Source organism: Phyllostomus discolor, chromosome 5 (genome assembly GCF_004126475.2).
Source record: "Phyllostomus discolor isolate MPI-MPIP mPhyDis1 chromosome 5, mPhyDis1.pri.v3, whole genome shotgun sequence".
Classification (NCBI taxonomy): Eukaryota; Metazoa; Chordata; class Mammalia; order Chiroptera; family Phyllostomidae; genus Phyllostomus; species Phyllostomus discolor.
In genome coordinates, this window is record NC_040907.2 from 32,787,607 (window position 1) to 32,806,743 (window position 19,137).

A 19,137-nucleotide genomic window follows, 5' to 3' on the forward strand; every position below is an offset into this window, starting at 1 on the left:
CTGAGCCTGTCATGTTCATGCATTTATTACTGCAGTTCAGCAATGACTATTAGCCCCTGTTTCCTTTCCATTCCAGCTTACAGGTGAAACTGAGGCAGAACCTAAGGGACTGTCTCTTGCAGGGCTTCTGTGGGGCTCGCAGAGACACAGGAGTGACCTGTTTCTGATGGCTGGGTGCACTGCACACCTCTAGGGGTCCTATGCTTTCCCTTCCTAGATGTGGAGGATGAGGGAAGGATGGAGAAAAGTGGAGTCAGAGTCCCTGGTCCCAGTGCTACCCTATGTCGAGTCTGTCCTGAACACTTGGCCTCAGTTGTGTTCCTCTGAGTCTTGGGTGTGTCATGGTGGTGAAGAGGAAGAGGGGGCTGGAGGCTGTCTTCCCACAGACCCCATTGCTGCTCATCTTCAGAAAGGCTGGTTTGTGTTCCTGGCAGGGAAGATCTGGCCAAGATGACCTACTTGACCATGTGCATCAAGGAGAGCCTCCGCCTCTACCCGCCTGTGCCTCAGGTGTTCCCGCCAGCTCAGCAAGCCTGTCACCTTTGTGGATGGCCGCACTCCACCTGCAGGTGGGAGAGGGGTACATATGCAGTTGGATCCGGGTTCTTTCAGGATGCTTCTCTGACACTCTCTATGCCTTGGTTGAATTTTTTGCACCCATGGCAAAGAACTCATGCTTGTGGTGGCCTGGGTCCATACTAGCTCTATAACATGGGGTAAACCCCTCTGCCCCTAAATTCTTTTCCTCATCTCTAAAATGGTCGAGGAGAGACCTGCTTTGCAAGGTTGCTGCCAGGAGTAAATCATTCAGGGCTATCCTGCTCTCACCATGAAAGTTGTTCCCTGAACAAGTTCAGGGGGCAATCATTCACATAGACTATGATGTGTGCAGTGCCAACTTGTACAACTCTACTTGGGGGCTTCATAAAGAAAGGTCAGGTCTGGGCACATGGTCTGCAAGCAGTGGACTGGTAGCTGTCACTATTGATAGCATAATGCTATGAATACTTGCCTCGAGAGTCAGTTCATTGAGAGCCAAAAGCGTTTTAATGTCCCTTGCGTGTCCTGCCTTGTGGTGGGGGTGGGTTCAGCCCCTTTCTGTTCCATTCCACAAATGTCTCTGTCAGGTGCTGTACCCAGTGCTGGCCTACGGGGAGTAGGCATGATGATGATCAAAAGCACTTGATGTGATGGGGTTGTCACGAACCTTCTGTCACTGGCAGTGCTGAGGCAGAGGCTGGTGTCTAGTTAGGCAGACACGACGGGATCCTGGCTCTGTGAGGAGGTGGGCCTGGCTGCCCAGGACCAGCTGGTCACCTTCCCTCTGCTCTGCCCACAGGCAGCCTGATCTCTCTGCACATCTATGCCCTCCATAGGAACAGTGCTGTGTGGCCTGACCCTGAGGTATCCCATTCCTGGGCCTGGAGGTCAGAGGGGGAGGGAGGCTGTGGGGAGTCACCCTGCTCTGGACCTGGCATGTATTTAAGCCTGGCCTGTCCTTCAGGTCTTTGACCCCTTGCGCTTTTCCCCTGAGAATGTGGCAGGACGCCACCCCTTTGCCTTCATACCCTTCTCTGCTGGGCCCAGGTAAGGAGAAGCCCCACATTTCCAGTCCCTGAGGTCTGGGGAGGTGGAGTGGAGTGTGCTGTGGGGGAATCATCACTTTGGGGAACTCTGTGATGAGGGGGGCCATGCTGGGTTGTGGTGATTCTAACACAAGGTAAGTTCCAAGGACTTTCTTCTTTCTATTAGCACATTCATGTCCCCAGCAGGGGGGAGGGGTATCTGGGTCATTGCAAGAGGGACCCCCAAGCCAGAATCCTCAATGGGAAACTACTGACCCTACCCTATGATTTGTTTCTTAAGCCCAGAGCAATCAATTGATTAGCCAATTAGTCATGCAAAAATAGTTATTGATTTTTGTTGGCCACTGACAGCACTGGATTTCACCACTTCAGACACCCCATTCCTGATGCCTCTTTGTGTTGCTCACTGCAGAAACTGCATTGGACAGCACTTTGCCATGAACGAGATGAAGGTGGTCATGGCTCTCTGCCTGCTCCGCTTTGAGTTTGCCCTGGACCCCTTGCGGCCACCTATCAAGCTGCCCCAGCTGGTCCTGCATTCCAAGAATGGCATCCACCTTCACCTGAGGCCACTGGGGCCAGGCTCTGGGCACTAGCTCTGCCAAGAGTAAGGCTCCAGACAGCCCAGGCTGTGGCCTGTCCTTGGGCACAGCCCCTCCAGGCTGGGTTGTGGAGCAGCTGTGTCTCCCTGTCCTTGAGAGGCTTGTATGATAGAAGGGGAGTTGTTATCCCCTAGACAGTCACCTCAAGGATGGTCCAGAGAACAGGTGTGTCTATGAATGCTTACTGTGCATGTATCCTAGAGTTGACTCATTCCCTCAGCAAACACGTGGAAGAACCCACTTGCTTCTAGTCTCCTCCTTTTCCTTTTGTAGTAGGCAATCTTTCTAAAATGTAAAAGAAACTTACATTCCAGTTTCAGTGATACAGTGAAGACAGTGGAAGCTGTGCCTTGAGATTCCTGTTTATGACCAGGCACTTGACCAGTCCACATGACAGAGGGGTGGCTTTGAGGCTTGGCTCTTCACTGATATGGGTGTCTTTCTTTAACTTTGCATATGTGTTTGGAAATAACATAAGGAATATTTGCCTAAAGCAAAAGTGTACAAAACCATTAATTTCTAAAGCATACACCCAGGTAACCACTGTCAAGGTGAAGGAATATGGAATATGAACTCTCAGGTATTATTTCTACCCTCCTGAGGTGGGACTCTGTGGCTTTACTACCATTATCCATGTCTGTGTCAGAGTCACCTGGTGCCCTGGGTGTATGAACTTTGGCTGGCGAAGGTGGCAGAATGACACTACAGGGGAGCTTTTAGGGAAGGGTGGTGCCTGAATCAGTCCTTGAAACAGGGTGCAGTATGAGATGTAAAGAAGGAGTTTGGGGGCAAATTTCAGCTGAGGTACATATGATGAATCAGAGGTCCTTCCCCAGTCATCTCTGCAGCATCTCATTGATGGGTACATATACCAATAGGGTTCAAGGTCTGTGGGAGGAACTGCAGTCTGCAGAATCCTCCCATCTGGCTCAGATGGTGAATAAGTCGTCCAGGACACAATCTTGCTGTTCAGGCAGGAAAGAGGGGTGGCGATTCCCTCTAGTGGAGAATGCTTAGAGTCCTTTTCCCAAAAGGCTTTTATTGGGAATGGTATGTGTAGGGTATATACAGCATACATGGATAACTCATGAATCAATGTCAAAAGGCTATAGTCAGACAAAAACAGGTATTATCTATAGATAACAATTGAAAGAACAGAAAGATCTGTCATAGGTCAGGGTCTGTAGTCGTGCTGACACCAGAGGGTCTTTAAGAGGTATTTCATGAGATAAGGAGTTAACTCCTTATGCCTTGAACTTAGACATCTGGTTTGTATCTACAGGGCTATGCAAAGTAGAACAAGCTTCAAAGGATACAATGTATTTACCAGGCCTAAACCCATGGGAACCCTTCATGTTAGAGTGGCATCATGTTTGCCATGTGTGTTTTTACCTGGTTTTCCAGGGAGCCTTACTAGCCTCTTGCAGGGCTTGTTCTTGCATGGCTACAGTCTCGGGAACCACACAGAGTGGATTAACACCTGACAAAGGTCTAACGCCATTAGTGAGATGCAATCTGGGAATGAGACAGGCATGGAGAGAGAGCAGCTGACACCAAGGGAAAGGGAAGAGGGGAGAATTCAGGCCTGGGACATGGGGACATTTCTATGTTGCTCTGAGGAAGGACCACCTGCAGACACATCCTTCATCCTATGGATTCCATGGCCCTGGAAGCTTGGCCCTGGGCCCCTGCTCACTCCTGCAAAGTCCTGTTAAGACCTAGAACTCACTGCCCACCTAAGTCTGGGATTTGGAAACCTTAGTCAGAGTGTTCACCATGCCACCAACATTCCCCTATGTCCTGGCCCTGGATAGACCTGTCTGCACAAGTGAAGGAATTGGTTTAACAGCTCTTACCTAGGAACTGAGTCCAGTCATCATAACTAACTTTGGCCCATGGGTTGCACCCAAGTCTCTTTTTTGGATTGTCAGGAGGCCTGTGAGGTAGGATTGGAGGAAGCCATTATTCCTCTTCAACAGTAAGGGAAGGAACCTGCCAAGATGCTCATCAGGGAGGAGCCTGAGTGAGCTCCTGATTCTGGGTCCTTTTGACCAAGGCTCCATAGGTAGTACTGACTCTGTCTGAGGGCTTGTGTTGCTGAGAAACAGAGTTGACAGGTCTGGAGCCTGAGGGAAGGGGGAGGCTCCATGTGGGAGGGGAGGACAGAGGATGAGTACCAGAGATGAGTCCACTTCATGCTTCCAGCTCTCTAGCACACCCTGCTGCCTCCCCTGATCCTAAGCTCTGGTGCATGTGTGTGGTACAGCGTGATGGTGTTACCCAACCCGTGGGGTGGGTCTTCCTGCTCACTGTCTATGAGGCAAAACTGCAGACAGAGTTTGGTGGGAAAGAAAGGAATCTTTTATTTAACAATTAAGAAAAGGCTATTTAAATATTTGTCATGGCAACTACTACATAAATTCAAGAATGGAAAATAACTCAAGAACAAGAATCTGTACAACTAAAGAAGGCATATTAACTCTTGTCTAAGTCACACTAAGAAAAATCTCCCTGTCACCCTCTTCCAGCTCAGTTTTTGGTTGTGCCAGGAACCTCTTCTCCCACCTGAAAGCATCATAAACATAGATGGATTAGTTGGTCTCTAGTCACTGTTTAGCTTCAGGGATCTTTAGGAGTGTGTGCCTTCAGGTCTCCTACTCCTGGAGTGGCTGTCTTCTTCCTGCCACCACTGAAAGGGCTAACACTGGCAACCCTTGCGAAGCACTGGCCAACTCTACACCCACCTACTCCACCACGAGACTCATGTTGGGCCTGAGGCCTTTGATGAGGTGGGGGCAATTTGGTGTGGGAGGATGAGGGTCTGCCCTTGACAGTACTGTGCTGTGTTGTAATGAGCTTTAAATGTTGAAGCTGGGGGTCCGTGGTCCTGCTCCTAACTGGCGGAGCCTCGTCCCCTCCCCTCCTACAGTCCCTAAGGTCCAGGGCCTAGGACTTCCTCCCTGTGCAGGAAGGAGGGGAGGTCAAAGGAAGAGGCTGTGTTTCTGGGCCCTGCCCCTTCTTAAAAATGAATCTCCAGCAAGAACCAGCATGCAACTCCCATGTTGCCAGGGCAGCACAAGGGTCTACAACTCGGCCCCTCCCCTATTTCTGGGGTACTCACCTTAGAGCATGGCTTTTAGGAATTATGGCTTATTTTTATAAGAATAAAAAAGTGTGAGAAGGAATGAATGAGCATGTGTAGGAGAGTGAATCTTGTTTAAAATTCTTGTTGCAAGTGACAGGTATAATCTGGAACTAATTTAAGAAAGAGAAAAGGGACAAAGAGAAGGCTGAGGGCCCCAGGTTATTTCACAGAGCTTAGGGCAGCAGGCAGCTAGGGAGTGGAAGGGGCAGAAGTGGGAACTGGACAGCGGCCAGGACTGAGTCTCTCATTCTTCCTGTGTACATACATGCTTTCATTCTCTTACCAAGTGTTTAGTGAGGTCTATGTGAGAATTCTCTAGAAGTTGGCAATACAGTCACAGATAAACAGACAACAGTCCCCGTCTTCAAGGAGCTGAGGGCATGTGGAGGAAAGAGCACTTGTACCCTTCTTGATAGGCACCATTCTAACACATGTCATGTCTGAGGGGCACTAGGAATCCCATAGGAGAATCTGATTGTAAAAGGACCAAGGTGTGTTCACCTGCTATAACCAACTGTGGCTGGGGTTGTATAGGGTATTCAGGGGCCCACCCTTTGTGGGGAAGGAATCTCAGAGCAGGTGGGCTTCGAAGACATCCCAAAAGGTTTTCTCTATAGTGATGAGCAAATACACAAGTGAGTAGATGAGTAGATGCATTCACTCATTCACTTATTTCATAACTATGTATTGAGCACTTGGGTCAATTGTCATCCTAGTTGCTGGAGGTCTGCTCTCATGGAGCTTATGTTCAAATGGCAGTACCACTGGGCAGACGGTCCCACCATGAGCTGAGAAATGTTCCTGCTTGAAGTATTAAGGTGGATGCTTTATGCTTCCAAATCATGTGCATTATCGGCACTGCCCTTCACCTTTGATTCAAGGTGGGGACTGACCAGTGGGAGCCTCTTACCACCCCAGCTATGCTACTTGGTCTTCTAGGGTCCCCTCCTACTGGCCCAGCAGGGATCTGGGAGACCCTGTTTCAGCACAGTAGCATGCTTTCTTTCCAACTGCTTGGTGCCCAAGCTTCCCAAAATTCTGCTCCTGGGCTTTCTCCTTTGATCCCTTTGGGGACTGAGAGGGGCTACACTTTGTTCTGCCTTTCCATTCTTCTCTCTAGCCCATTTGGGCATCCACTAATGTGTCTGCCCTCCTGTCCACCAGTTGGGACTCCCAGGTGTCCCTGAGTGTCTGTGGCCAGAGCTGGTAGAGACTCTTGTAGAGAGGATTGTGCCCATGGTGACAGGGGTCACAAACCTGTAGGCAAATACCCAGTGCCACCCTGGCCCCCAGGCTTCATCCACTCCACACAGGAAGTGCTGCTCTTGAGTTTTCCTCACCTGACTGATCCTAGGAACTGCAGCCACAAAGCAATTTCCCCAAAGGGAGATACAAGAAGGGTAGATGGACAGGTAATGGTTTGGCCACATAAGCAACAGTCAGATGTGGGCTCTGCTGGCATGGCAGGTATGCCTGTGTTGGTGGGAGGACATGGAAGGAAATGGGGCAGTTTGGGTTGTTTGAATCCCAAAGACATTAGTTCCCCTTTCTATGGTCCTTATTGGATTCTACTTAATGCAGAGAGTTTGTACCTTCCACATGGTTGCCCTTCTTAAGCATTAAAATTATTTTAAATTCATACAATTAGAGTGAGTGTAATGGTGGCTCTTGGTCTGTGCCATGCACAATACCACCATTCTAATAACTCACTTGTGTGCTATAAGTATCATTATCATGTGCAACTTACAGATGAGGAAATTGAGTCATAGAGAAGGCATTTGAAATATGTAGTAGAGCTGGGATAGGAATCTAGGTAGCTTGGTAACAGCGTCCATATGTTACCTGCCCACCTTGTCAGTTTTCATCTAGTCAAAGATTAGCTTCAGTGTGGATGGAAAATCTGGCATTCAATTCATGATTTAGCCAATAACAGAGATATTTAATACATGAAAATCTCAGGAAGTATTATAAAGGCAAGGAAAATTTGGCTGCATGAAATGTATTTGTTTTATGACTATGTAAATATTCTCTTTTTGAGTCTATATGTCATCTAAGGCCCTCAGTGTGGTGGGAAAGTCACAGGAGTAAAGTGTATTGGTGGCCTCCATCAAATCCTATCTCAGAAAGGTGAGAACTGCATCAACACAAGTCACAAGTTCTCCAAATCAATAAATAATTTGGAAGTCATTAGTACAGAGTTTGCATGAACAAACTGGGCTTTGGTCGTCCCTCTGTGGTTGACATGAAGAGTTCCCGTTTTTGGCTCCACTCTGCTGATAATCACTTGTCCTCCCTTTCTCCTCAGGCTTGTTCAATCCACAAACCCTAGGGTGGTCTCCCTAGAAGCAAGCCCCTCACCTTGCTCTGCACCCTTCCCCCAGGTACTAGTGCTAACAGAGCTGGCTGGGTAGCATCGTCTGTCACCCATCCTGCAAACTGCTCCTTTCTCTGTTAGTCTGCACAACTGAGTCAAGCATCCCTTTGTGTCAGGCACTGTCCTGGGTCTGAGGGTACAGAAAGAGGGATGATATCCTCAGCCAAAAGGAGCTCAACAGGGCAGGGGTTTGGGGTATGAGAACTGGGAGGGAAAGACATTCTTTTTACTGGTGTAAATCAAATGTCAGTACTCCTTACCTTGAACTATCCTGGAAGTCTTCCTGCTTATATGTGCCAGAACCTTGTCAGGGTTTTAACACTGCCATCACCAGCCTGAACAACCACATAGTCACAGGCCAACCAAGATGGTGGGTGCCCACTCCTGTGCTTATCCACAGCCACCCTGTGGGTGAGTCTTTCTTCCTATGAACTGACACCTTTTTAAATCCCTGTCTATCCTTTCCACATACTGTGAAACCCCACAGGCAGGGATCCATGAGACCCACGTTTATGTCCCAGGAAGCTTAGCACTTGTCAGAGGGGATGGAAATGAGTGGACACAGGCAGGGAAGCATCTAGAAGCTGTGTTCTGTGATCCTATAGCAGAGAGACTCAGTAACAGATATTGTTCTCAAAGTGCTTGGCTGCCAAAATAGCCTGCAGATCTCCCTAAGAAAGGGGGATCTGACAGACTGAGCACACCAGCACATGGGATGAAGAGCCACCACCTGAGGGGCAAACTGGGTTTTGTCCTCAATACCACATGCTTCTCACACACCAAGGCTTTGTCCCACAAACTTGGTGACCATGACCATGCTTGGCAATCCCCTGCCCACCTTGCCATCCCACTTGCTTTTACCTCCTGCTAGTGCCCAAACAGCCAGTGGGAAGGAGGACACAGGAACTGCTGGAGGGCTTTGACTAGCCACTTTCTGCACAGGTAGAGCTGGGCTGCCTTGAGCAGCAGCAGAACCAGACTGAGCAGGGAGGCCACCTGCAGGAGCCCAGAGATGCTGCCCAGGGCTCTGGTGGGGCTCAGCACAGACACACTCATGGTGCAGTGACTTCTGGATGTCTGACTGTCTCATCAAGCCAGTCTGAAAATATTGTCCCTCCCACCTGTGGGGAGGGTAGAGAGTGAGGGCAGAACTTAGAGCCACCAGAGCTGATTAACTGGGCTGGTTCCACCTTGGGGAATAGGAAAGAAAGCTTTTTTAGCTGACAGTGACATTGGTTGTGTACATTTCAACTTTCTACTCAGGAGTTCCTAAAAAATGTGTAATGAGCACCTATTATGTGCCAGCCAGTGTGCTGGGTGTCATGACCCAGCTGCAAGCAAATCACACATGAATCCTGAGTTTCAGAAATCACAGTTCGCCAAATGTTCTGTAGGTGTGGTTATTTCCTTATTATTTTTGTTGCAGAGATACAAAGTAGTTACAGGTAGGGAAGGTAGTCATTGAGAGTTTGGGCTGAGGTTAGGATCCTTCTGTGTTGTCTCTAAAACTGCCTGCCTACCTGCATTGAAAGTTTTCCCCACACTTGTCCTAGTCCACTTTTCAGTTATGACTCAAGGGGAATGTGCTGGTCAGTCTTACACTCAGGGGATTCAGCCCCAGGTCTGGCCCACTGCATATGAAGTCAGCAACTGATACTCTTTCAGCCTCAGTTTCTCCTTTCGTAGGTAGAAAATAATCTTTTTCCCAAGAACATCATAGGAATGCTCATTTATGCATTCAATCATTTAGTCACTCAACAAATATTTCTTAGAGTACACAATCTAGTAAGTAAGGTCAGAAAACAGTACAATCAAATATCATAAGGCCTTTACTGGAGGAATGAATGGTGGTCTGGGTCTACTCAGAGGAAGAAAAAAACTAAAGGAAGTGAATGGGGTCTTCAGGAATGAATAAGAGTTCATCAGGTGGAAAGTGCCAGAGAGGGGGATGGGCACTGAAGCTATCATGATCATCTATACAAGAGAAAGGTGTGGGGCAAGTTAATCTGTTTCCCTCACTGTTTTTATAATTCTCTCCCTCAATATCAACTCCAAGGCCTATAATTTGGGTATTAAAACAAAAAATATATTTGGAAAAATCCCTTGGCTGCCAGCCTCCTAAGGGGACCCATTTTCTCCTGACCTGCTCCTTCACCTGTCTACACTCTTACTCCCAACACCCTCCTCCCTGCCCTACCTTGTGAGAGGTGACTCTTCACACAACACAACTCATTCACTTTCTCCCCTAGACCCTGGGCTCCTGTCCAGACCCAAGGGCCTGGGTATGTAACCTATTACACCCATTCCTTCCCCCAGTTTTGTGGTTATTTTCCACCCCTCTGGCTCTAACCCCAGGGACCCTTGGACCCTGACTCTCCCTTACTTAGTTCAGCACCAGCTTTTCACCATCAGCATGAGGGGCAGTAGTGGACTTTGGAGTCAGAACATCTGGATGTAAATTTTAGTTGTAACTCTTTTTCAGTGGAGTCCTCTCTTCCTTTTACATAGGTGGGCTTGGTGATAGCTAACATTTACTGAGCACATACTATGTTCTCAGCATTGAACAAAGAATTTATGTTTTCTCCTATAACAATTCCATAAAATACTCTTTTATATCCCACAACTCTAGGTGAGCAAACAAGGGCACAGAGAGGTCAGCTGCCTGCCCAAGTCACCCAGTTGGCAAGGGGTAGAGGCAGGATTCAGAGCCAGGCAGCCTGGCTTCAGAGATCTGCTGTCAACCATTAACATAAAGAGATGATTTGGGGGTTGAGATATCAGACCCTACTGGCAGTCTCCAAAATTCCTAGAATGCATGTCATGTTTGATTTGCTTTATCCAGTGTTTCCATGTAGCAGATGACTCTTTCATGAACTCCCCATAGTGGCATAAATGCAAGCCTTACTATCCAGGGCAGCTTTTGTGGGAAGGGGTTGTGTAGACCATGTGACTAGATGTAAGAGTCATTGAAATAGTATTCATGGAGAATTTTTAATAATGCGAGAGAAACTTATAACAAAGTGATCAAAGCAAAATGTGCAAGTGTCTGTCAATTGTCAGCTTACCTCTTAGAAAGTTGTGCTTGCCTTGGTTCTTATTTATTAACTAGTAAGTATCTTTTTCACTCATTTGATATCCTGCCACTCTGACCAAGGTCTCCATGAAAGTGGCAACTAGGTATTCTATCTCCTCATGCTTCCCATAGCCTGGACCAGAGGACTGTGCCCACTCTTGAGGCCCAGTAAACACTGACTAATGAATGAAGGAGGGACCAGAGAAAACCTTAGACTGGATAAGTCACCACATTAAACAGACTAGAGACAGTTTTGGCTGCCATATTTTAGAAGGACATTACTATTTTTATTCCTAGATTTTTTCTGGTTCAGCTTATAGGCAACAGAAAGGCAGAGGAGCTGGTGTGGTGTCAATACACACAGCAGCTCCTGAAGCATTAGTCCTGTGAGTCAGTAGCCCCAGGAACCTCTTGTTTTCTACATTTGATAAACTTGGGTCTTATGCTGATGCTATTTATCATATTTTGTTTATTTTTGCTCCTCTACAGGCTATCTACCAGGGAAAAGACTTTTAAAACTAAATGTTTGTTTTTTTTTCTTATACAAGGGAACACACAAAACTATCATGTTTATTTTCAGCTGGGGATATCCTGTATCACTACCTCCTACCTGAAATGAGATACAGAGACAATTTTGAGAAAGTACTCAGGACCACGCACCATGCTGTCCTGCAGCTAAGTTTACAAGAAATGTCTCCTCAAAATTTGCCTAATGCTTGTACTTTTCCAAAAAACAATCACGACTCCTCCTTACTCTGCAAGTGTTATTAACCTCATCTTACAGATGAGAAAACTGAGCCCCAGTGAAGCTGATTGACTTTTTCAAGATCACAAAACAAATAAATGTTATAGTTAGGACCATCACTGCAAATTTCTAACTCCAGATTTCGTACAATTTGACTATCATTTATTTTTTATAATATTTGCTATGTGCTGACATGGTACCAAGAGCTTTCATATATTATCTACTTTCATCCTTACAATAACCCTGTCAAAATGTCATAGCACACACCACCCTCTGAGTGATCTCCCCAATGTCCTCTCAGGCCACTGTCCTACCATGAGGCAACTCCTGGAAGACACCACACTGTTTCTCACCCCAGAGCCTCTGTACTCGCTGTTTCCTCAACCTGGAATGCTCTTCTCTTACTCTTCACATAACCAGCTCCTTGTCATCCTTCAGATTTCACGTTAAAAGTCATCTCCAACAAGAGGCCATGTGGATCACTCATCCAAGCAGGCCCTCCCTATTAGTCTCTCTTATAAAACAGAATTTATTTCCTTCATAGAACGTACTAGCATTATTTTGCTTAACTGTGTACTTGTTTCTTATCAGTCTTCCCCATAGTATGAAAGGGCAGGCTAATGTCTGTCTCATTCCCTTGAGACATGTAGATAGTAAATTGCACTTATTAGGTCTTCAATAAACATGTATGGAATGACTTAACAGTGGTAGAATTGAGGTGTTATAAAATTTCATGACAAGTTGTTATTAAATTTTTAACAAAATATTTTAATTATGAAAAGAATTTTGGGGGGTCCAGTGTAGATAGAGGGCTACTGGTAGGCACTAGGTGGCTACAGGTTGGCCAGTTTGGGGTTGTTGAGCTAACTCAGGTGCAATGAGGTGGCTTGGACATGAAGCAGTGGCTCTGTGGCTAGAGAGGGAACTGAGGCCAGAGATAGATAGGACTGGGTGACAGGCTAGGAAGGGGGAGTAGGAGGAGAGAGGGGGCTCCCTGGGCCTTCCTGGGCAGGCTGAGGGACTCAGGGCATGGTAATGTTGGGTTCCTGAGTGGTCTGGCCATCTGTCACCATTACAGATCCAGCAAATAGGGAGTCTGGACAAGATAGTAACCTGGGCCCACCAGTTCTCCTATACCCACCCACTCTAGTATCAACAGTTCCTTGGCTTCCTGAACATCTGTGAATCTGGTTTTCCCAAGCCATGTATAGCCGAGGGGTGGGCGTTCTCGGGAGTGGGCTGGTCCTCTAGAGAACAAAGGGCTCAGAGCGCTATGTCAGGAGATTTCCTGGGCTCATACCCTAAAGCTGGGTAGCTGAGGCCCACACTCCATTTATCTGTAAGTCTCGTCTGGGAATCCCACAGTCCGTGCTTGACTCAATGTTTTCTTCTTTGTGAAGATCTCAAGGTTCCAAATGCTCATGAGATTTTCCTCTAGTAAATTGATGAGTGGGTACCTGCTTCTCTTCCCCTACTCATTCTAGACCTTTGGTGCTGGGAATCCTTTTCGGCCCTGTTGTACTCAGTCAGTTTTTCCATCAACTGCACTGCCTGACTTCCATGTGTCCCTCCTAAGCTAGCTGCTTAGCTGGGAGATAAGTGAGGCAGGAGAGCTGCCCACTGGCTCAGTGAGCACCTCCTTCTGGGTGTGTCTTTTTCCCTCCATAGGCATATATACTACTGCTTCTGTTTTTCAGATAAGACACTGACTAATACAGATTTTGGTACCAAGATTGGTTCTAGAGGAACAGAATCTGAAAGATGAGTTTGTGAATTTATTCTGTATTTTCTGGAATTGGTTCTCTAATATTACTAGCTGAAAAGGTCCTGTTGACTCTGTTACCAACAGTATAGAGGGCACAGGAGTCCAGAGCATGATACTGCAATAAGGATACACAGAATATCACCAGTGGATACTACTAACAAAATATTTACAAAAGGCAAGGTTCTCGTGATCATGGTTTTGATACCTTGGAACATTTTAGTTAAACTAAGGAGTATAATAAGACTGGCTCGTTGATCCTAGCTGTGTTGGAGAAGGTGGGGAAAGAGAAAGATGATGATGGGGATTCAAATTTCTAGCCTAAACTACATTTAAATGAACTGAAAGCTTCTATGCCTCCCCTGAAATAACCTTTATGTCCTGTAGCCTCAGGTCTTTGTTCCGAAAAGAGAAATGCTTCCACTGGGAGACACAATAATGATTACATTAAACTAGTAAGTAAGATGGCCACCTGGCCATTTTGGGCTCCTCATACTTCTGAATCAAAATCTGTTACTGTACTGAATTTATCCTGATTACCAAGGTGAAATTACCAATGGAGGTAGTATGTTTGTAATAAAGGTTATATCTGGGGCATCTCTTAGAACTGCCCTGTTCTGCCATGAAACTAAATACAAAAATACTCTTCTGGCCAACATAGAGGAATAGGTAGATACGCTGTGCCTCCTCATGAAACCAGAAGGACAAACAACAAATTTAAAAATGAAAAACAAACAGAAGTGACAGAAAATCGAACCGTATGGAAGTGTGACAACCAAGGAGTTAAAGAAGAAACATTCATTCAAACTGGTAGGAGGGATGGAGATGGGCAATTGTGTGGAGAGGATTCATTGCAAGCTGACTGGTGGACAGGGTGAGGTGGGGGTGACAGAGCAGGCAGTCCCACATTTGTGTGTGGATGAACTGGGAGGAACAACTAGGGAGTGAGACAGACAGAGCCACCCAGGGTTCCAGCACAGGGAAATGAAGCCTCAAAACATCTGACTGAAAAAAACCTGTGGGGGTTGAGGTGGTGAGAGAAACTCCCAGCTTTACAGGAGAGTATGTTAGAAAGACCCACAGGGTCCTAGAATGTACACAAACCCACCCACCCAGGAATCAGCACCAGAAGGGCCCAATTTGCTTGTGAGTAATGGCAGAAATGATCGAAAGCTGGCAGAGTGCTGAACAGGAGGCATTGTTCCCTCTCAGATCCCTCCCCACAGACAGCACAACAACATGGGTTGTCCTGCCCTGGCAAATACCTAACACTCCTCCCCTTGCTACATAACAGGTGCACTGAGACCAAAAAAAAAGCCCAAATGAAAGAACAGATCAAAGCTACAGAAAAAATACAAATAAGTGATGAAGAGATAGCCACCTATCAGATGTAAAGTTCAAAACACTAGTAATCAGGATGATCACAGAATTGACTGAGTATGGTTGCAAAATAGAGGAAAAAGTGAAGGTTATGAAAAGTGAAATACAGGAAAACGTACTGGGAACCAACAGTGATGGGAAGGAAACCAGGACTCAAATCAATGATTTGGTGAAGGAAGAAATAAACCTTCAACCAGAACAGAAGGAAGAAACAAGAATTCAAAAAACTGAGGAGAGCCTTAGGAAAGTCTGGGGAAACTTGAAATATTTCAACATCTCAATCATAGGGATGCCAGAAAGAGAAGAGGAAGAGCAAGAAATTGAAAACTTATTTGAACAAATAATAAAGGAGAACTTCCCCAATCTGGCAAAGGAAATAGATTTCCAGGAAGTCCAGAAAGCTCAGAGAGTCCCAAAAAAGTTGGACCCAAGGAAGCACACACCAAGGCACATCACAATTACATTAGCCAAGATTAAAGATAAGTAGAGAATCTTAAAAGCAGCAAGAGAAAAGGAGACAGTTGCCTACAAAGGAGTTCCCATAAGGCGATCAGCTGATTTCTTAAAAGAAACCTAGCAGGCAAAAAGGGGCTAAAAAGAAGTATTCAAAGTCATGAAAAGCCAGGACCTACATCCAAGATTACTGTATCTAGCAAAGCTTACATTTATAATAGAAGGGCAGATAAAGTGCTTCCCAGATAAGATCAAATTAAAGAAGTTCATCATCACCAAGACCTTATTATATGAAATGTTAAAGGACATTATTTAAGAGAGAGAATAAGACAAAAATTATGAGCAGTAAAATGACAACAAACTCACAACCATCAACAACCAAACCTAAAAAAACAAAAACAAACTAAGCAAACAGCTATAACAGTAACAGAATCATGGAAACAGAGATCACCTGGAGGGTTATCAATGGGGAAAGGCAGGGCAAGAATGGGGGAAAAGGTACAGGGAATAACTAGCATAAATGATAGGTAGAAAATAGACAGGGGGAGGTTAAGAATAGTATAAGAAATGTAGAAGCCAAAGAACTTACATGTGCGAACCATGGGCATGAACTAAGGGGAGGGAGTGGGTCTGGGTGGGAGGAGGTGTGCAGGGCAGAGAGGAATAAAAGGGGGAAAATGGGACAACTGTAATAGCATAATCAATAAAATACATTAAAAATAAATAAAATAGGAACCAAAAAGGTAAAAACAAAAAAATGCAAAAAAAGAAATCATAAAGCATAATTTTCCAAGAATGTTGCATATTTTCTTCCATCTTCAATATTAAAATGACTTCACAAAAGCTCAAAAGAAAAAAGAATAAAAGAAAAATACTATGACCCAATTCAGTCAAGACTAATAGCCAAGATCCTTCATGAATGAAAATCTGGGTCACACCACCAGGCAAAAAACCATGTCTAGCTGAGGTGCTTGGTGAGGGCAAAGAGAATATGGAATGGGTAGTAGAAGAAGGTGGTAATAAATACAAGCTATGGCCATGTGACCAGTTGCAGAAACAAGGATTGTGATTCTTTTGAGTATTTCTTTTTTAGTTTGTTATAAATATTCTTGCATGTGTGCACTTGTGTTTACCAGTTTTTCTTCCTCCTCTTTTTCCTTTCACATTCACATAAGATGTATTAATATAAGTCAATTTTAGATCACAGTATTTAAGTTACAGAACACTGAACATCATGTAATGACCTTGCATTGTGTAGAGGTGGGGAGGGTTAGAGGCTTTTAACGATACACATGGTAGTGGGCAGAAGTACAACTTTATTGTAGTCTTTAGTTGCACATTAAGTATAGTTGAACGGGATGTGTATAGAAGTCAAGTTGCAAGGGATGGACCGTAACATCAAGTTTTACGTGTCAACTTGGATAGGTGGTAGTACCAGCTGTTAAATTAAACACCAGACTAAGTGTTGCTCTGAAGGTTCTGCAGATGTGGTTAATATCTACAATCTACTGAGTTTAAGAATATTTCCTTGATAATCGAGGAATGCCCAATCCACTCATTAAAAGGCTTAAGAGCAAAGTGTTAGAAGCTAGAAAATGTGAGAAATGAGATTCTTCCTTAGAGTTTCTGTAACACCTTGGTTGTGGCTCAGTGAAACCCATTTCAGATTTCTGAACTCTTTAACTATAAGATTATAAATATGTGTGGTTGTAAGCCACTAAGTTTGTTGTAATTTGCTCTAGCATCAAGAGAATCCTAATAGAGGGACAGAAATGCAGGCAGAAAGTAAAAACACAGGAAGAGAGCAGACAGGCCAAAGGACCAGCAGGTGATTACAAGTTAGGTAGACAGTCAGAGATGCAGGTAGGTAGAGATGGAGATTAGATAAGTAAGTGGGAAGTCTGGAAAAGAGTGGGACAGAGAAAGACAGACAGTCTGATTAGCAGGAGGAAGGGCACAGAAGCTGACGACAGGAAGACAGTATGATAAGCAAGAGTCCTCAGAGCTTGTCCTTGTCCCATCAACAGTTAGAGAAGCTCTTTGAGATGCAGGTGGTTATCCCATTCTTGACTTCATTGCAAATCTTGGTAGAGATATGGGAACCCTGGAGGGATCCAACACTAGCTCAATGCAAAGTTGCGTCAAGATGAAGGCCACCTTCAGTCCCTTCATGGCAAGATGCTTCCAGGGCCAGGGAGAGAAAAGGACATGAGCAAGAGTCTTAAACCTTGTTTTGAGCTGGGTAGGCACTTGCCACAGAGACTTGTCAGAAATAGGGCATTCCAATGTGACTATCCAACCTCTTTTCTTTTAGGTCACACACACTTCTACCTCACAAGCTTTGCTTCACATTCTGCCCCTGAACTTTGACAAAGACTATCTCTCTTCCAGTAGTAGCCCTGAACTTCTACTTCTGTTCTGAGCAGGCATGAAATCCTGTGAATGGAATATCAGCCACCTACACCACCAAGTAGAGTGAATCACCCAAAAGTTAATTGTTAGTTTACTCCTTCTACAAGCAGTTTCTGGTTTCATAATATGGAGGCCAGGTCATGCCATGGCATGGATTGGGGTGGGTCATGCTCTCAGGTGTTCACCATCTAGGGGCACCTCAATCCTCAGAGAGAAAACAAGATGGGGTTGTGTAAGAATGTGAGAATAACAATAGGGAATCTTCCTGGAGAGGCCACAGGTTAGTGCTTCTCAACCTTTTGTACCATCTGCCTCCCAATGTACCATCTTGCCTCTCCCTCGCTGTTAATAATAAATGCAATTATTTATAATTTGGCTAATATCAAATCACAAAGAAGAATATATCAAGTTTATTAAAAATTTTTAAATGTGCTTGTAAATACAGAGTATTTCTTTTCCTTTATTTTTTTTTGTCAAGTTAATTCTTAAAGTTTTAAGTTTCCATGTTTGTTTACACAGGGTTTGGGTTTATCAGAATGAATGCCATTTATTATTGAAGTTATGTGGTATTTGCATTTAGAAAAATAATCTCTTCTGTTGTCCACAGAGAAGTTTGGGTCCTGTTTTACAAAAATGTTGGGACTTAGGTATATTTTTAAATTTTGAGTAATATCCAGAATTTGTTTTAGCTGGAGAAGGTAACTCTGTTGTAAGATTCAGCAGTTTAAGTGATTTAAAGAAATATGAATAGTGGTCATGTGCAAAACTACTTAGAAATAGATGATCTAAATTTGGTAATAGCGAACACCGCAAAATGTATAATTCAGGCTTATTTCCCTTTTGCATTTCTTCAGGGAAAGATGTTAATATTTAGTCAATAATGAATGTAGATTCATACTATCAAGTTTTGGTAAATTGATGACTCACTTGTGTGTCTGTGTAGTGAGAAGGACTGGCAGGAAAGGGAATGTATGATGCCTTGGAAACACCATGAGGTACAGAGGACAGACCTAGGCAAGTTACTTAGCTTCCTTAGGCTTCAATTTATTTATCTATAACATGGGTCTGGTAATGGCTACCTGGGAGAATGAAGATATATATGTATAGGTTCAATATTATTTTGATGACATTATTATTATTACAAATGAGAGTGTAGCTTAGCAAAGGCCATTATACCCAATGGTTGTTACTTATTGCTGCTCAAGTAAAACTATCATTTTTGCATTGCACCCAGTTGAAACAAATATAATGGGTTAATGAAGGCATTTATTTAACTTATTATTGAGAATTTACTTACTATTACACAAGTTGAGGAATAAAGAGCAGAAATAAAGGGAAGTTACTATTTAGTCAAGCTACTAAATTACTAAAATCAAGAAGGTTAAGGCATGAAGAAATAATTCTACTTCTGCTTTAGCTTGCCTAGGAACTTAAACTCTTGAACTCTTTATATCCACATCCATATCAATATATCTATCTATATCTATACCTACAGCATCCATATGCCCTATATATAACCCTCTGAAGGATTAAGAAAAGAATGTTTATAACTCCAGATCACCTGACATTCATTATCCAGACCATTGGATACCCAAAAGACTGTTA

At 44.5% G+C, this 19,137-nt stretch overlaps 1 long non-coding RNA gene and 1 pseudogene across 1 annotated transcript in view; one reads left to right on the top strand and one right to left on the bottom strand.

Moving 5' to 3' along the window:
* LOC114497179 overlaps window positions 1-1,621 on the top strand; it is a 22,071-nt pseudogene extending 20,450 nt beyond the window's left edge.
* LOC118500605 overlaps window positions 1-13,085 on the bottom strand; it is a 22,243-nt gene extending 9,158 nt beyond the window's left edge. The window contains exons 1-3 of the long non-coding RNA XR_004903179.1: window positions 13,074-13,085; window positions 11,019-11,021; window positions 1,204-1,207 (exon numbers count right to left, since the gene is read on the bottom strand). This is a non-coding gene — a long non-coding RNA (uncharacterized LOC118500605). The remainder of the gene's footprint in view (window positions 1-1,203; window positions 1,208-11,018; window positions 11,022-13,073) is intronic.
* Between the last annotated feature and the right edge of the window lie 6,052 nt (window positions 13,086-19,137).